Below are 13,314 nucleotides of genomic sequence, written 5' to 3'. Positions count from 1 at the left end.
TCTCACAGTTAGACCCCATCACCAAGCTCCCAGTACTTCTGGCTGACAAGGCACGCGTGTCTCTCTATTCATATTCCCAACTTGTGTAACCCCTAGGAGGACAGAGAGTGGCCTTAAACATTATAGGTACTTCAACATGCCTAGAGTGTGTAATACCGACAACTGCAATGCCTTCCACAGAAACTGAGTCCAGAAACTGAGGCTGTTTGTTAAACAGCCTCGGCCCTGTTTTCCTTAACTGTCCCATTCTTTTCCAGGTTTTCCCTCGTTCGGGGCTGCAGGTCCAGCAGGGCTCTGGCCTCCTGCTGCCACGTGGTTCGGTCTTTTTGAGCAGAAGTCCTCATCCAGCCCTTTATCACCCATGCAGATCATTCAGAAACCCAGCCTCTCCTGGCCGGGTTGCATCAAGCTCCTGGTCCCCGCCCAGAGGGTAACGCCATTGCCATGGAAACGGCACCTGCGCCCTCTGTGGCGCCTTTCTCCAGTCCCTCCCCTCCGGCGCTCCCGGGCCACGCGCCCGCGTGCTCATCCTTTGCCAGCCCGGGCGAGCCGCGGGCACGCGCCTGCGAGCAAGAGAGCGGCTACGCGTGCGCACTGTGTACCTCCCCTAGCGGCGATCCGGGCCGCTGCCGCTCGCTAGGGCAGGACGCGGGGCGGGCGGGGGGAGGGGGGAGCGGCTTTGCTGGCAGCCCTGAGTGAGGCGGAGACCCGGGCGGAGCGGGCGGCACCGCACCTCGGCCAGAAGCAGCTGCAGCAGCTGCCCTAGTCCCCACCGCCGCCTCTCCAGCCACTTCTGTCATTCCACGCCAGCTGCTGCAGACAGAGGACGAGGAGGAGGAGGCGAGAAACTCCCACCGACCCACAGAGGTGAGTCCCGGGCAGAGCATCCTCCATCCTTGCCTGCCTCCCTCCCTTCCTGCCTCCCTCCCATCCTCTCCATCCTCCCCTCCCTCCTGCTCCCCAGCCCTCCCGCCCTCATCCTTCCCAACATCCCTCTCTCCTCTCTGCTCCTTTCTCCCTTCCAGCCTTTCTTTCATCCCTTTCTTCTCTCACCCAGCCCTACTTCCTTCCCACCCTTTCTTTCTTCTCTGTTTTTCTTTCAGACACTCACCCTTCAGCTCATCTTTGCATGCCTTTTATCTATCTTCTTTTCATCTCTTTTCACCCTTCTTTAACCTCACCCCTTCCGGGTGGGTGGGATGGTGGGGAGCATCCTTGCCTGCTACAACTGTCCGGATTCAGGGGCTTCTGGTAAATTGGTCTCATGTACCAAGAGAGGCACACTCGCACAGAGAATGCCCTGCAGTTCTTTACATTGTCAGGATTAAGGGTCAAGTTGGATAGAGTACTGGGAACTGGAAGGAATAGGGTCCAGGAACAATCTATGGATATGTGCTATAAAGGGTGGGGGTGGGGAGGTTGTCACTTAGATATGTTTCCAACCGTCCCCCACTCCCCTCTTCAGTTTCTTCCTTTCTTTTTTTCCTCCTGGGAATTGTATATTCCCAGTGTGTATCACACTAATTTAAAACCAGCTTTCTCTGCTTTGATTGTCGTCTCCATGAGAAACCGCAAGGAAAGAGAAGCTTGGAAGGGAACAAGAGAGAAAGAGGGGAGGGGAGAGGAAGGATGGCAACAGTGAAAGCCTGTATCCCTTCCCTTAGGCCTTTCTGGATTGACGTTTTCAAGCCACCCGCCTAATATTCAGCTTGGACTTGAACCTGTGTGTCCTTGGCTCAGTCACTATCTACTTCACAGACAGAAACTCTCTCAACTTTAATGCCGGTGCATTGCACAATGTGTTTTGCTCGGTATGCAAAACACTCTGGGAACTTGGTTTGAGGAAATAGGAAGATACACTTTTTGTTCATCCCTTGTTAACTTCAGGAGACTGAGAATGTCTAGCCAGTTGTTGGAGAATGAGGCTTTACTCTGCTGTCTTGTAAACATATCATTTTGGTAGCATTAGTTATGTGATCGAATTCGGCACAGCCACCCCCAGTCCTTTTCAGCCACCTTATAGAAATCCTGATACTTGAAGAAAAATGTTCCGAGAGACTGTGTCCTTTCCTAGATTTACACTTACTGAAAAGTTGAATTGCCTCTGGGGATTATTGTTAAGAATTTAACATTTTCAGTCAATTTTTCATCAGTTACTTGCACTGAATCCTGTATTTGACATTGCTTTCTTTAGCTTCACTTAAGCGTGTTTCAGTGTATGTCAAAGATGGCATGGCAGTTTTTGTTTGCAAATGCTGTTTCTAAAGGATTTACTTAGACAGCATTTACTTAGATGGCAGGACAGCAATGCTGGATCAGTATATCATCTTAGTGAGTCTAATTGTGTGCATGAAATAAAGTGTAAAAATTAAAGAACTATATTTTGTTCTGTTGAAATTCATCTGAACATTAACATCTCCCGCAGCCTTAACTTTAAGATAGCAATTTTTTTCTTTATAAATAGTATCTGCAGAGCAACCAAAACTGGATTCCCTGAAGTTGCCAGTCAATAACTAGGATATGGAGTTGCATTTATTCCTTTTACTGAGATTCTGATGACATTTCAGCAGTGTAATAGGCACTTTTGCATTCCTTGTGAATGTGCAGTAGGAGTTGAAATGAAGAGAATGGCCTTCTTAAGTGACAGAGTGCGGATCTGAGTAACAGCTGATACCTCTGGTCATGCGGATTAGTGTTTGGGAAATGTGTGATATTAGGAAATAAGAGAGGTCTCCCCCTTTACCTTCCCCTGGAGGAATGCAGCTCCTCTCACCGCTTGGCAGGTTTATCATCCCTGTGGCAGAAGCTCAGTTGAAGTATCATTTACTAATGTCTCCAGGTCGAATTGTGGTCAACCTTGTATGTGTTTGAATGGTTATATCAGTTGACAGTGAATTTGCACACAGGTGTGTTTTTGCTATTGCTGTTACTTTTCTTGTCCCAAGTTTCAGCCAATGAAAGGCTTTCATGGCAATCTGGGGGGGATAATAACTTTGTTTTGTTCTAACTTACTTTCAAATGTCATTTTCCCTGCTAATCTATTACACTTGCTTTGTGGGGTTGTGAGTGTGGGAGGAATGGTCTCTCATCAGCCTGCTTTCTATGTTGCAGTTTTTCTGCTCAGAGTGATGAGGGAGTATCTCAGATAGTAATACAGTGCTCACTGTGGATAGAATGGCACATTTTATCTGACTCTTCTTTATAAATATTCATCAATATTGTGAAAGCAGACTGAAGTTATTAAAGAAATAGAAAATGAAATATTTTGTTTATGACAATATCTTAGGAGAGTGGATGAGTGAAATGAATAAAATATGAACTGTAAAAAGAATGAATGCATAAAGAGGCAATTTGATGTAGCTGGGGTACAGCTCAGCTATAGTTTGCGTGCACAACATGATCCAGACCCTTGGCCTGTTCTACAGGACCCCCCAAACAGAACACAAACAACAAAAGAGCTAACTAGCAAACACATTTGCATAATGCACTACCTTCTTGAGATCTTTATTTCCAGAAGCATTGCCTTTAATTGCATGGGCTTTTAAAATACAAATAAAGACTTCTTAGAACATGCTGGACTTCCTACAGGAAATATTCTGCAAATATTCTTTGTGCTTCCCTCCTTTAATCTCTTAACACACATGCAAGCTAATGCTGTGTAGTGTGAGCTAGGGAAAGAAGTGTGAAGAAGAAAACAAGACAGGTCTTTGGCCTCAGCCTGTAGGTTAGCTGAAGATAAAAGGTATTTGCATTAGGTCCAGTTTCACAACTGCAATGGACCAGGTCTTTGGAGAAAGTTTCCAAAATGAGCTCAGCTTCTCTTGCTTAAGAACACTGTACTTACCTGTAATTTAAGAAACTTGCCTTATCAGTGTTATGAGATTACTTTGAGGTTAAATGCATTTAGTGCAAAACTTGGAGCAAAGTATATTTTGCATTAGCATTATTTTAATTATGTGGACAGATTTTTAAAACATTCCAACATAGTACATAGGATTATGCACCTCAGGGGTGAAAGACAGATATGCCAGCACTTCTAAAGGGGACAGATGTTTGTGTGACCAGTAAAAATGTTTTATTTAGTAGGAGCACTCAGGCTTGAATGGAAATCCCAGAGAAATATGTCAGATAGTGTGGGTACCACAGCTGGAGTCAAAGCAGAAATGGAGGAGGAAGCCTGGTGTGATGCACATGAACAAGACTATTCATTTTCTGGACTATTGGTTAAACTGGTGAACACTTTAAAAGGTATTAAACATGTCATCATAGTCAATATTCTGCCACCTCAGATAAGCCAATTAGTCACTGGAGAAAGGGTTTTATTTCCATGTTCATCATATCTAGCACTCCCTCTTTTCGTAAGACACAGAACCTAAGGTCTGTGCCATGCTTAGACACACAATATTCGTTTCTTGCTTTTTCCTTAAACTGTTAGGCAGAGGACAGACTTGACATTTCCTAGACATTAATTGGTTATTAATTGTTATTATTAATTGTTTATGATTATTGCGATTATCATACCTCCCCTTGCTTTTATTTACCCCATGGGTGTTCCAGGACGATACGTCTGAGAAGATGTTTTATTTAAACATATACAAAACAGAACTTACTGAAGTAATTATATTTCTTGGAGCGTTATATTTTACTCATGATTTTATCTAATTACTAATTTCCCTTTGCATGGGGATGCAAAGATATGAATGAATTCAAAAGATATTTTGTTGGTCAATAAACATGTGGTGACAATAAGAGGATCTGTCTCAAACTGTCTCTGTCCTGATCACATTAAAAATCTGGAGGGGCACTGGATGGTGGTGACACATACCTTTGATCCCAGCACTCCAGAGGCAGAGACAAGTGTATCTCTGTGAGTTACAGGCCAGCTTGGTCTACTGAGCGAGTTCCAGAACAGGCTACAAAGCTGCAGTGAAACCCTGTCTCAAAAAACAAACAAACAAACCCTGAAAAAAAATCTGGAGGGGCAAATGTACATAGACAACAGCTTCTGGCCAGCCTTCAATTTTAGTTGAGGTTCATAGACTATTTTGTGGAATTTTTCCATCTAACAGTGGAAGTGGTAGGAATTGAATTCTTTCATTGAAAAGTAGATTTCCAGGAAGTACTCTCTGCAACCAAGTTCAAAGTAGTAGTGTTTGTAATGTTTATGTTTAATCTGTTGAATGCATGGACACAGCTGCATTCATTGCCTTTCCCCTTATATTAAAAAGGTTTTCTTATATTTCTTTTCATGGTTCTAATAGTGTATAGAGTTGATCTTAAGTTATAGTAATTATAAGCAAGTGGATATTTCCAAAAATGAATAGAATATAGAAACTGGAATTAAGAATGTTTTTTATGATTATTGTTTTACACTTTCACTTGTATGTCACATCCTGACTACTGTCACCCACACCTCCTTACCACACCTCTCCACAAATCCTCCCTACAAATATCTTTCAAATATGGTGTCTCTTTGTTTTGTTTGTAACTCATTGAGATTAACGAGAACTGTGTATGTGACAGTGGGTCTATAAGGATCCACTGGACCTATTGGGATCAGCAGGTAAAGCGCAGGCAGGCTCTCTGTCTTTCTTGACTGATTGATGATGAGTCGGGTCTTGTATGTGTCCAGTGCAGGTAACTACAGTTGTGAGTTCATGCATATAGTCTAAAAAAATGGCATTTCACAGCCTTACTGCCTTCCAGCTTTTATACACTTCTGGCCCTTGCTCTCCACCGTGTTCTGAGGTGGTTGCTTGCATAAGTGGCTTGTTTAGGGATGTGGTGTTTTTATTTTCTACTTGGAATTAATTCTCTGCATTCAGATTCTTTAAAGATTCTATAGATCTAAATAAAATATTCAAGATATGTCTTTTTTTGCTTGCTTTTACATTAAAGTGACAGAAGATTTTGAGAAAGAAGTATTTTGGGTATTTTCAGTTTCCTAGTATGATTTTTACCTTTAACATGAATTTGAACACCACCACAAATACATATTTACACCTCTTTGAAATGATTGCTTAGGGCATATTATAACAACAGAAAGTGATGTTGTCATTTTATAACACTTAATATTGCAGGCCTTTACTATGAAAAAGGATATTGTTACTCCTTTTTATTTGAAGCTTTGACCCATAAATACAGCTCTTACATCATTTTTTTCATGTGTAGTGACAATAGGGATTTCCGTGTGTGAAACATAATTGTATTCCCTATCGTTTAAAGATTGTTAACAAATGGGAAGATTGAGTAAGGCTGACGCGAAATGAACTAATTTTGTCTATTAATCTATAGAATTTATAGATTCTAAAGATTAATTTATAACTGCCTGTTCAGTTGGGGTTTTTGTATTTTTGTTGTCATAATAATACAATCCATGTTTTAATTCTTTGATGCATATATATATATATATATATATATAATTTTTTCTGTGTCTGCATATGTATGTGCTTTATGTTGTTTGTGTATTTATGCTTGTGTGTGTGTGTGAGAGAGAGAGATAGATAGAGAGAGAGAGAGAGAGAGAGAGAGAGAGAGAGAGAGAGAGAGAGAGAACAAGTGTGGTCACAAACCAGGGTACACATTTGGAAGTCAAAGAACTACCTTTGGCGTCATTTCTCAGCTTCTACTTTGAGACAGGATTGCCTATTGGATTCTCCTTTCTGAAGCCCCCATCTCTCTGTCGAAATTCTGAGATTATAAGTTCATACTATGCTACCATGGTGATGGGGTTCAACTAGGTATGAATACTTGTGTAGCAGGCACTTTATCTTCCTGGCTTTACACACACACACACACACACACACACTCACACACTCACTCACAGCCTTTGTGGTACCAAGACATCTTTCTTGCCTTTGTGATATATTTTATGTTACAACCAAGACACCTGATTTATTTAAGCAAATAGCTTGTTGCTTTGGATGTGTACTGCCTAGCATTGCTGCACTCAACATAGAGAATATTTTCTTCTTCATGTGGTCTTCCTATGGGTCTGTCTGCTCAGCTTTTGTCTCTGTTATTCATAATTTACTGTTCTAGAAACTGATGTAGACCGAACCATAGAATCTACAATCATTGAATATATTGTCTGAGATTTGTTTATGGTTTAGATAGGTGTATTTCTAAAAGGAAATATAAAGGAAGTTTTGTGTGATTTTTTAAAATTAAGCCTAAGGAGCACTAATTACGAAATTTGAAGCTGTTTGAAGACTTAACAAAATTAAATGGCAGCATTTTTAGATCTGTGTATTTCTTTCTCTTGTGCATGTGACAAGGGACTGTATGAAGATGACAGATAGGAATCTGGCTCCTCCATAAGAAGATAAAAATCTTATGGGAAAAGTTAGTAAATTGTCTGAAGATGTGTTGCACACAAGAATTACAAATGAAAATGTGTGCACAGAATGACACTTTAGTTTTGTGGGGGGGGTTACTGTATATTCATATGTATGTGTGCACATGTGGGCATGTACACATGTATACCTGTGTGTAGAAATAAGGTGTTGATGTTGAGTATATTCTTAGATACTGTGTAACTTTATTTGTTGAGACCAAAAATGGAATAGAGCTACTGAGGGAATGACACAGTAATGAAGAACACTTGTTGCTCTTGCAGAGGACCCAGCTGCCTCTAACTCCAGCTCCAGGGGATCCAAAGCTTCTGTCCTCCACAGGTTCCTGAACTCATGTGCGCATGCCCACATGTAAACACACACATAGAACCTTTTTATTTTTTGGGGGGGGCATTCAAAATTTATTTTTGGACAGACAGTATCATCAGGTAAAACTACAGTGTAGTTCACACATTCATTCACAGGGTGTGAGAAAGACACCGCTGGTGTGTTCTCTGTAACAATATCCACTTCACAGTGTAAACATCTGAACAGGCTAACCAGCAAACACTTTATCACAGGGCTCACTTAACAGTCCCAGAAAGAAAGGCACAACTTGGCAGAAAAAAAAAGTTTTGGATCCTAAAATCAGGCACACACATAGAACCTTAAAAATCAATGTCATGTTACAAAATTAATCATGAAGTTTCTAAATCATTAAAGTTAGCCATCCAATTTAGAGGAGACTGTGAACTAACTGTATATAACACTTATACAGGACTGGTAAGAATGTAATACTTTGGAAAACAGTCTGCAACCTCTCCTAATCATAAAAGTGCTCTTTTTTTTTACATGACTGAGAAAAATTAAAAAGATATGGAAACTTTTACATGAAAACTTGTGACAGCTTCACTCACAGTATCTTTAAACCAGCACAAACTAAAGCTCTGTCAAATCTCCATTCAAGGTTATTTCTTTGAAAAAAAGTTAGCAGAGCTGATGATGGTGGTGGTGTGTGCATAAGTCCACAAATACACTGTGAAATCCAGTAGTGCACAACATGTCTACAGAGGGAAAGAAAGGCATTGAAAGATCTGTGAAAGTGTTCAGATACCAGTGGGATGGGGCTTAGGTACAGAACTGTGCTCAGCTCTTACTTAATGGCCTGCTGCTCAGGCCTCACTGAGGGTTGACCTCATGTGTAGCCAGTACTATGACAGCTGCTCTAGTTTCTGGCAGACTGTGAGCAGGAGCCTCTAAATAAGGCAACTTTTGCCAGAAGCCTTCCTGCGGCCTGTTCTCTTATCTGACTGCTCAGCACTGGGCAGAGTCAATGGAAAGACTAACGAGCAGAAGAAAGCAAATGACTAGTAAGCCTCCTTGTTTGTTAAAAGTGCATTTACAGGCTGTCATGGCCTTCTCAATCCTTTGGAAAGAGCTTGAAACAAAGGCCCTGTGTGTTTTGGGACAGCTTGTTATTTTGGGCACGTGGGCAAAAACAGGTATCAGAGGATGCTCTGGAACAAGAGGAAGGGATTCAAATTGTAGCTCAAATCCTGAGCTGCAAGGGAAGGGCATTTAGATTCATAGGAACAGTTGAATGTGGGCAAGCACACAAACATTGTCAAGTCGTGTGAAGCAAGTAGGACCCATGGGGTTGGGACAGGAGGCAAAAGGGATTGTTGGCAATAGTCTGTGATCCAGGCAAGCAAGCTTGATTGCAGTTTGCCCATCTGTGAAATCAGGACCTCAGGCAAGAAGGTTTACATGTTTTGCTTGTTCAGGGTGAAGCCAAAACAGTAATTATTCTTGAACTGTTTTCTCAGGTGTTTTTCATGGGTAGAAACTGAATATCAGGCAAAATCCATACAAGAGTAAGACATGGTATTTGATCTCACAAATTGTCAGTCTACACACAGATATAAAATAGTTACATCAGCAGTTGAATGCTACATGCTAGACTGTGTGGTATTCTTTTCTAGCTCTGCAGTGTCATGGCTGAGAAATCCAGGCTTTTGGTGAAGAAAAACTTAGTTCTTGCAATAACAAAAATAAGAGACTAGACGAGATGGTGATGTTACCTGAGAAACTTTGTCTTCATTCCAGCCTTGGTCTGGGGACAGCTGTTCCTGCAGGGTGATGGGTTCAGAGAATTAACAGTGGAGAATAAGGCTCTGGTATGTGCTGAGAAAGCAGCTGAAAGGGAGACCCAGGGAGGAGACAAGCTGGGAATAGAGAAACGTTGGCAAATTGTGTACATGGAGGTATGTACAAGAATGAAAGAAGAGATACATTGTTTCAAAAGAACAGGCTTTTATCTTTGGTACTGACCCAGTTAACACTACCTACTGCCTAGAAAATAACAAGGAAAATATGTGGAAAAACCAAAATAAAACAAATTTGTAGTCAATCTGCCCACCCAGTGAACATTCGGTAAATTTCTAGCCTGACCGCTTCTTAAGTATGTTATAGTTTATCTTACTGTGAAGTCTTTTTAAGGCACTGCTTAAATTGTATCATTTTGTATCTTATTTTAGAACTAACTGTATTTGAGCATTTTCTGGCATAATAAAATCTCTACATATTTTTGATATATCACAGCTATTGGAAAGTGTAGTTTTTTAATATATATAATTAAAAAATGCCTAGTATGCTTTGCCTTCTAGTATGGTCTATGTCACGGGCAAGAAGTTAACTTTGGGGACCCACTCCAGACATTGCCTGCCAATAGGTAGCCAATGCCTATGTTGAACGGAACATGGTTATTAGTGGGTGTGCAAATGTACAAGCACACACACACACACACACACACGCACGCACGCACGCACGCACGCACACGTGCACGTACACACGCTTACGCGTGTTGGGGATCTTGCTTAACAGAGTTGATAGTCTTATATGTCACTTATGGTGTATCTAACAGTCTAACAGAGCAGAATTCAGGCCCCAGTACCCTCATCATGTGGCTTATAAAGACCTGTAACTCCATTTCCAGGGGATTTGCCACCTGCTGCTGGCCTCTAAGTTCATTGAATCCAAGTGGTGCTCATACATACACCCAACACACAGGCCTAAAATAAAAAAAATAAATAAATAAAACTTTTTAAAGAGGAAGCTATCACCATACTGGTATCTGATGGTCTCCATCCTTAGATTTTCACTGTTACTTGTTGTACAATGTGGGTCTTCCATGGATTCTTGAATTTTTGTGCTTCCATAGAAAGCTTAGTTTGCTCTTTTGCTATTTCAGGCAAGGCTGTAAGAAACATCTTTATACAAGGCTACTTTCCACATGAACCAGCACCTTATATTTTAATGCAGCTGACTACAACTGCTAGTTCAGGAAGTGTGTTCACTTTCTACTTTGATAGTTAATGCTAGGCTTCTTTTGAAACACTATATAAATCCTGTTACACCTGCAAGTATGAAGATGACTGATTCCACACCTCTCTGCAAATACAAGGTGATTTTGAACATTTGAAAGCTTACAAGTAAGTACATTGGAGGGGTAGATGTCTTACATATGATTTTTTTTTCTTCTGTGATTTCTAGAGAGTCTGATTATTTTCTGTATAAATGACCTGATGGTTGCTTCTACTAGAAGTAGTGTCTGTGTTTTTAGATTGAGCCATTTACATGATTTCACTTTGTGTGATTAAAAAGAGTTTTGTTATCATTCCTGAAGTCCTGTATGGTATATACACTCTATACCTTTATGGTATAGAGTGTGTTGTGAGATCCATATTTTTTTTTCTCTAATGCTTCATACTCAAACCCTATTTTGTTGGTGTTTGAACCTTTGTATCTTAAAGGTAATTTTGAAGGACAAGGGATCACATTTTTTTTTTTGTCAGAATCCCAGTAGTGTTTTTAGTTTTCATTCCCACATCTTTCAGGATCAGAAATAACTTGCCTCACAGAGAGAGATCCTTCTCATTTTGTGTTATTTATTCCCATCTTATAGCTACATTGTTCTCTTTTTAATGTGGGGAAATGGAGGCTTTCCTTTATAGTTTCTACTGATTTTTCACTGGTAAAGAGATGGTGCCTTTTGGTTTTTATACTTGGTTCAGCACCAAGCCATCTTGAAATAATTTCCTATTTCAAAACTGTGGTCTTTTTCACAAATTTTTTCTTAAAATTTGTGTGACCATTTTATGTGTTAAGGCAAGAAACTGTCTGTGGATGTAATGTTCAGTGGTAGAGAACATTTGCCTCCTGTGAAAGAACCTGTAGGTTCAGCTCTAATGTTGTAAATACAGTAATACTTATAATAATCGTAAAAATGAGATACTAGATCATGCATCAAATACATTTTGCAAATGAAAAATAAGAAAAACTCATTTCCATATGGCTTCTGCTGATATTTAACTGAAAATATATTTTCTAACATAGGTTTAGTGCAAATTAGGTACTCTTTATATGTAAAGTACTTGGTTCAAACAGGTGACTTAAAAACAGATTCTAGCTGTCTGTTGGGTCCACAGTATCTCAATTTACAAATACCCATATCTTTCTGTTTATGAATTCCTCTTCGGACGAGCAATATTGTATAAATAAAATCCTTATATTTTCTTGTGCTTACTGACTTGGCAATTTTCTGGGCCGCCCTGAATATTTTATGGAGATTGTTTTTTATGTAGCTCCCAGGAGTATGAAAGTACCTTTCTAAATTGCCATCCAGTTAACTGAACAATGATTTGCTTGATTTTGAAAATGTTCAAAATATGACAATTTTTAAAATTACAAGACAACTATATTCTTTGGATATTTGGTGTCTTATTTAGCCATTTGTGAACTCAGGCTGCTGTGTAAGACAGCACTTCCATTGCATCTAGCTCTGGCTTTCAGAGATGTGGAAGTATTATTGCAGTAGCCAGCTGACCCATAGGAGGTTTTTGTAGTCTCAAGTCTTAGCCAGAATTTACATTTTAAAAAATCAATTAATTGATTATTTTGTTTTAAAACCATATTTTTCAAGCTTCGGAAGAAGGTTAACTTTAGTATTAGTCTTAAAATATTCTAGCATGGCATTTTTTGATTTTTTAACTATATGTATACATGTGCTTATGCATGGGTATGTGCATGCGAGTCAGATAGCCATACAGGCTACAATAGGACCTTGGATACCCTGGAGCTGGAGTTGCTGTCAGTTGTGACGTGCCAGGAACCAGGTGTGAGTCCCCTGCAAAAGCAATAGGTGCTCTTAACCACTGAGCCCCCAAATGACTATATTAAATAAAACATTTTCACTGGCTATGCAAGTTGAGAAAAAGGACTCATTGCTTTGAAATTTATTCATTGGTTTAGATTTTATGAAAATATATTACTAATGATTTATTTTTCATCCCTCCCCTTTCTCTCTCCTTAATGGTCAGACTTGGGACTCTAACACTAAACTGCATTTCCAGTACATATTTGTGCTAGCTTGGTTATGTCAGTGACAGAAGATAAAGTCATCTGAGTGAAAGGATTGAAAAAGTATCTCCATAAGATACTTTTTGCTGTGGGCAAAACTGTAGGGAATTTTCTGAATGTAGGTGGACCCAGACCATGGTGGGTGGTGACATCCCTGGGCTGGTTGTCCTGAGTTCTCTAAGAAAGCAGTCAGAGAAAGCCATGAGGAGCAAGCCAGCACTCTTCTGTGGCTTCTGCATGAGGTCTTGCCTCCAAATTCCTGCCCTGTTTGTGGTTTTGCCCTAACTTCTTTCCACAATGAACTGGTATATGGAAGTCTAATCAAATAAACTCTTCCTTACCAAGGTGCTTTTGGTCACAGTGTTTCATCACAATAATAGGAACCTTAACTGAGATAATATTTATTCTTAGTGAAACCATTCCTATGAGTCACATAGTGTAATTGGATCTCATTTTTAGCTTAAAACCAAGCATTTTTCTTCATAGAATATTAAGTGTGATTATGAAATCAGTAGCAAGTGTCAAGGAACAGTTCATGAAACCACAAAGTATCTGTCTGGAT

The 13,314-nt window shown here is 40.0% G+C and overlaps 1 protein-coding gene across 5 annotated transcripts in view; it reads left to right on the top strand.

Moving 5' to 3' along the window:
- Positions 1-664: 664 nt before the first annotated feature.
- Positions 665-13,314, top strand: part of Ctnna2 (catenin alpha 2) — a 1,115,196-nt gene continuing 1,102,546 nt past the window's right edge. For 3 of the 5 annotated variants that reach the window (XM_027429452.2, XM_035448606.1, XM_027429453.2), the window contains exon 1: positions 665-867. The gene's annotated coding sequence lies outside the window, so the exon portion shown is untranslated. The remainder of the gene's footprint in view (positions 868-13,314) is intronic. The other 2 variants (XM_027429454.2, XM_035448607.1) reach the window with 1 other exon arrangement.

This window comes from Cricetulus griseus, chromosome 8 (assembly GCF_003668045.3).
Source record: "Cricetulus griseus strain 17A/GY chromosome 8, alternate assembly CriGri-PICRH-1.0, whole genome shotgun sequence".
Taxonomy (NCBI): domain Eukaryota; kingdom Metazoa; phylum Chordata; class Mammalia; order Rodentia; family Cricetidae; genus Cricetulus; species Cricetulus griseus.
This window is presented reverse-complemented; position numbering and strand designations above follow the sequence as displayed.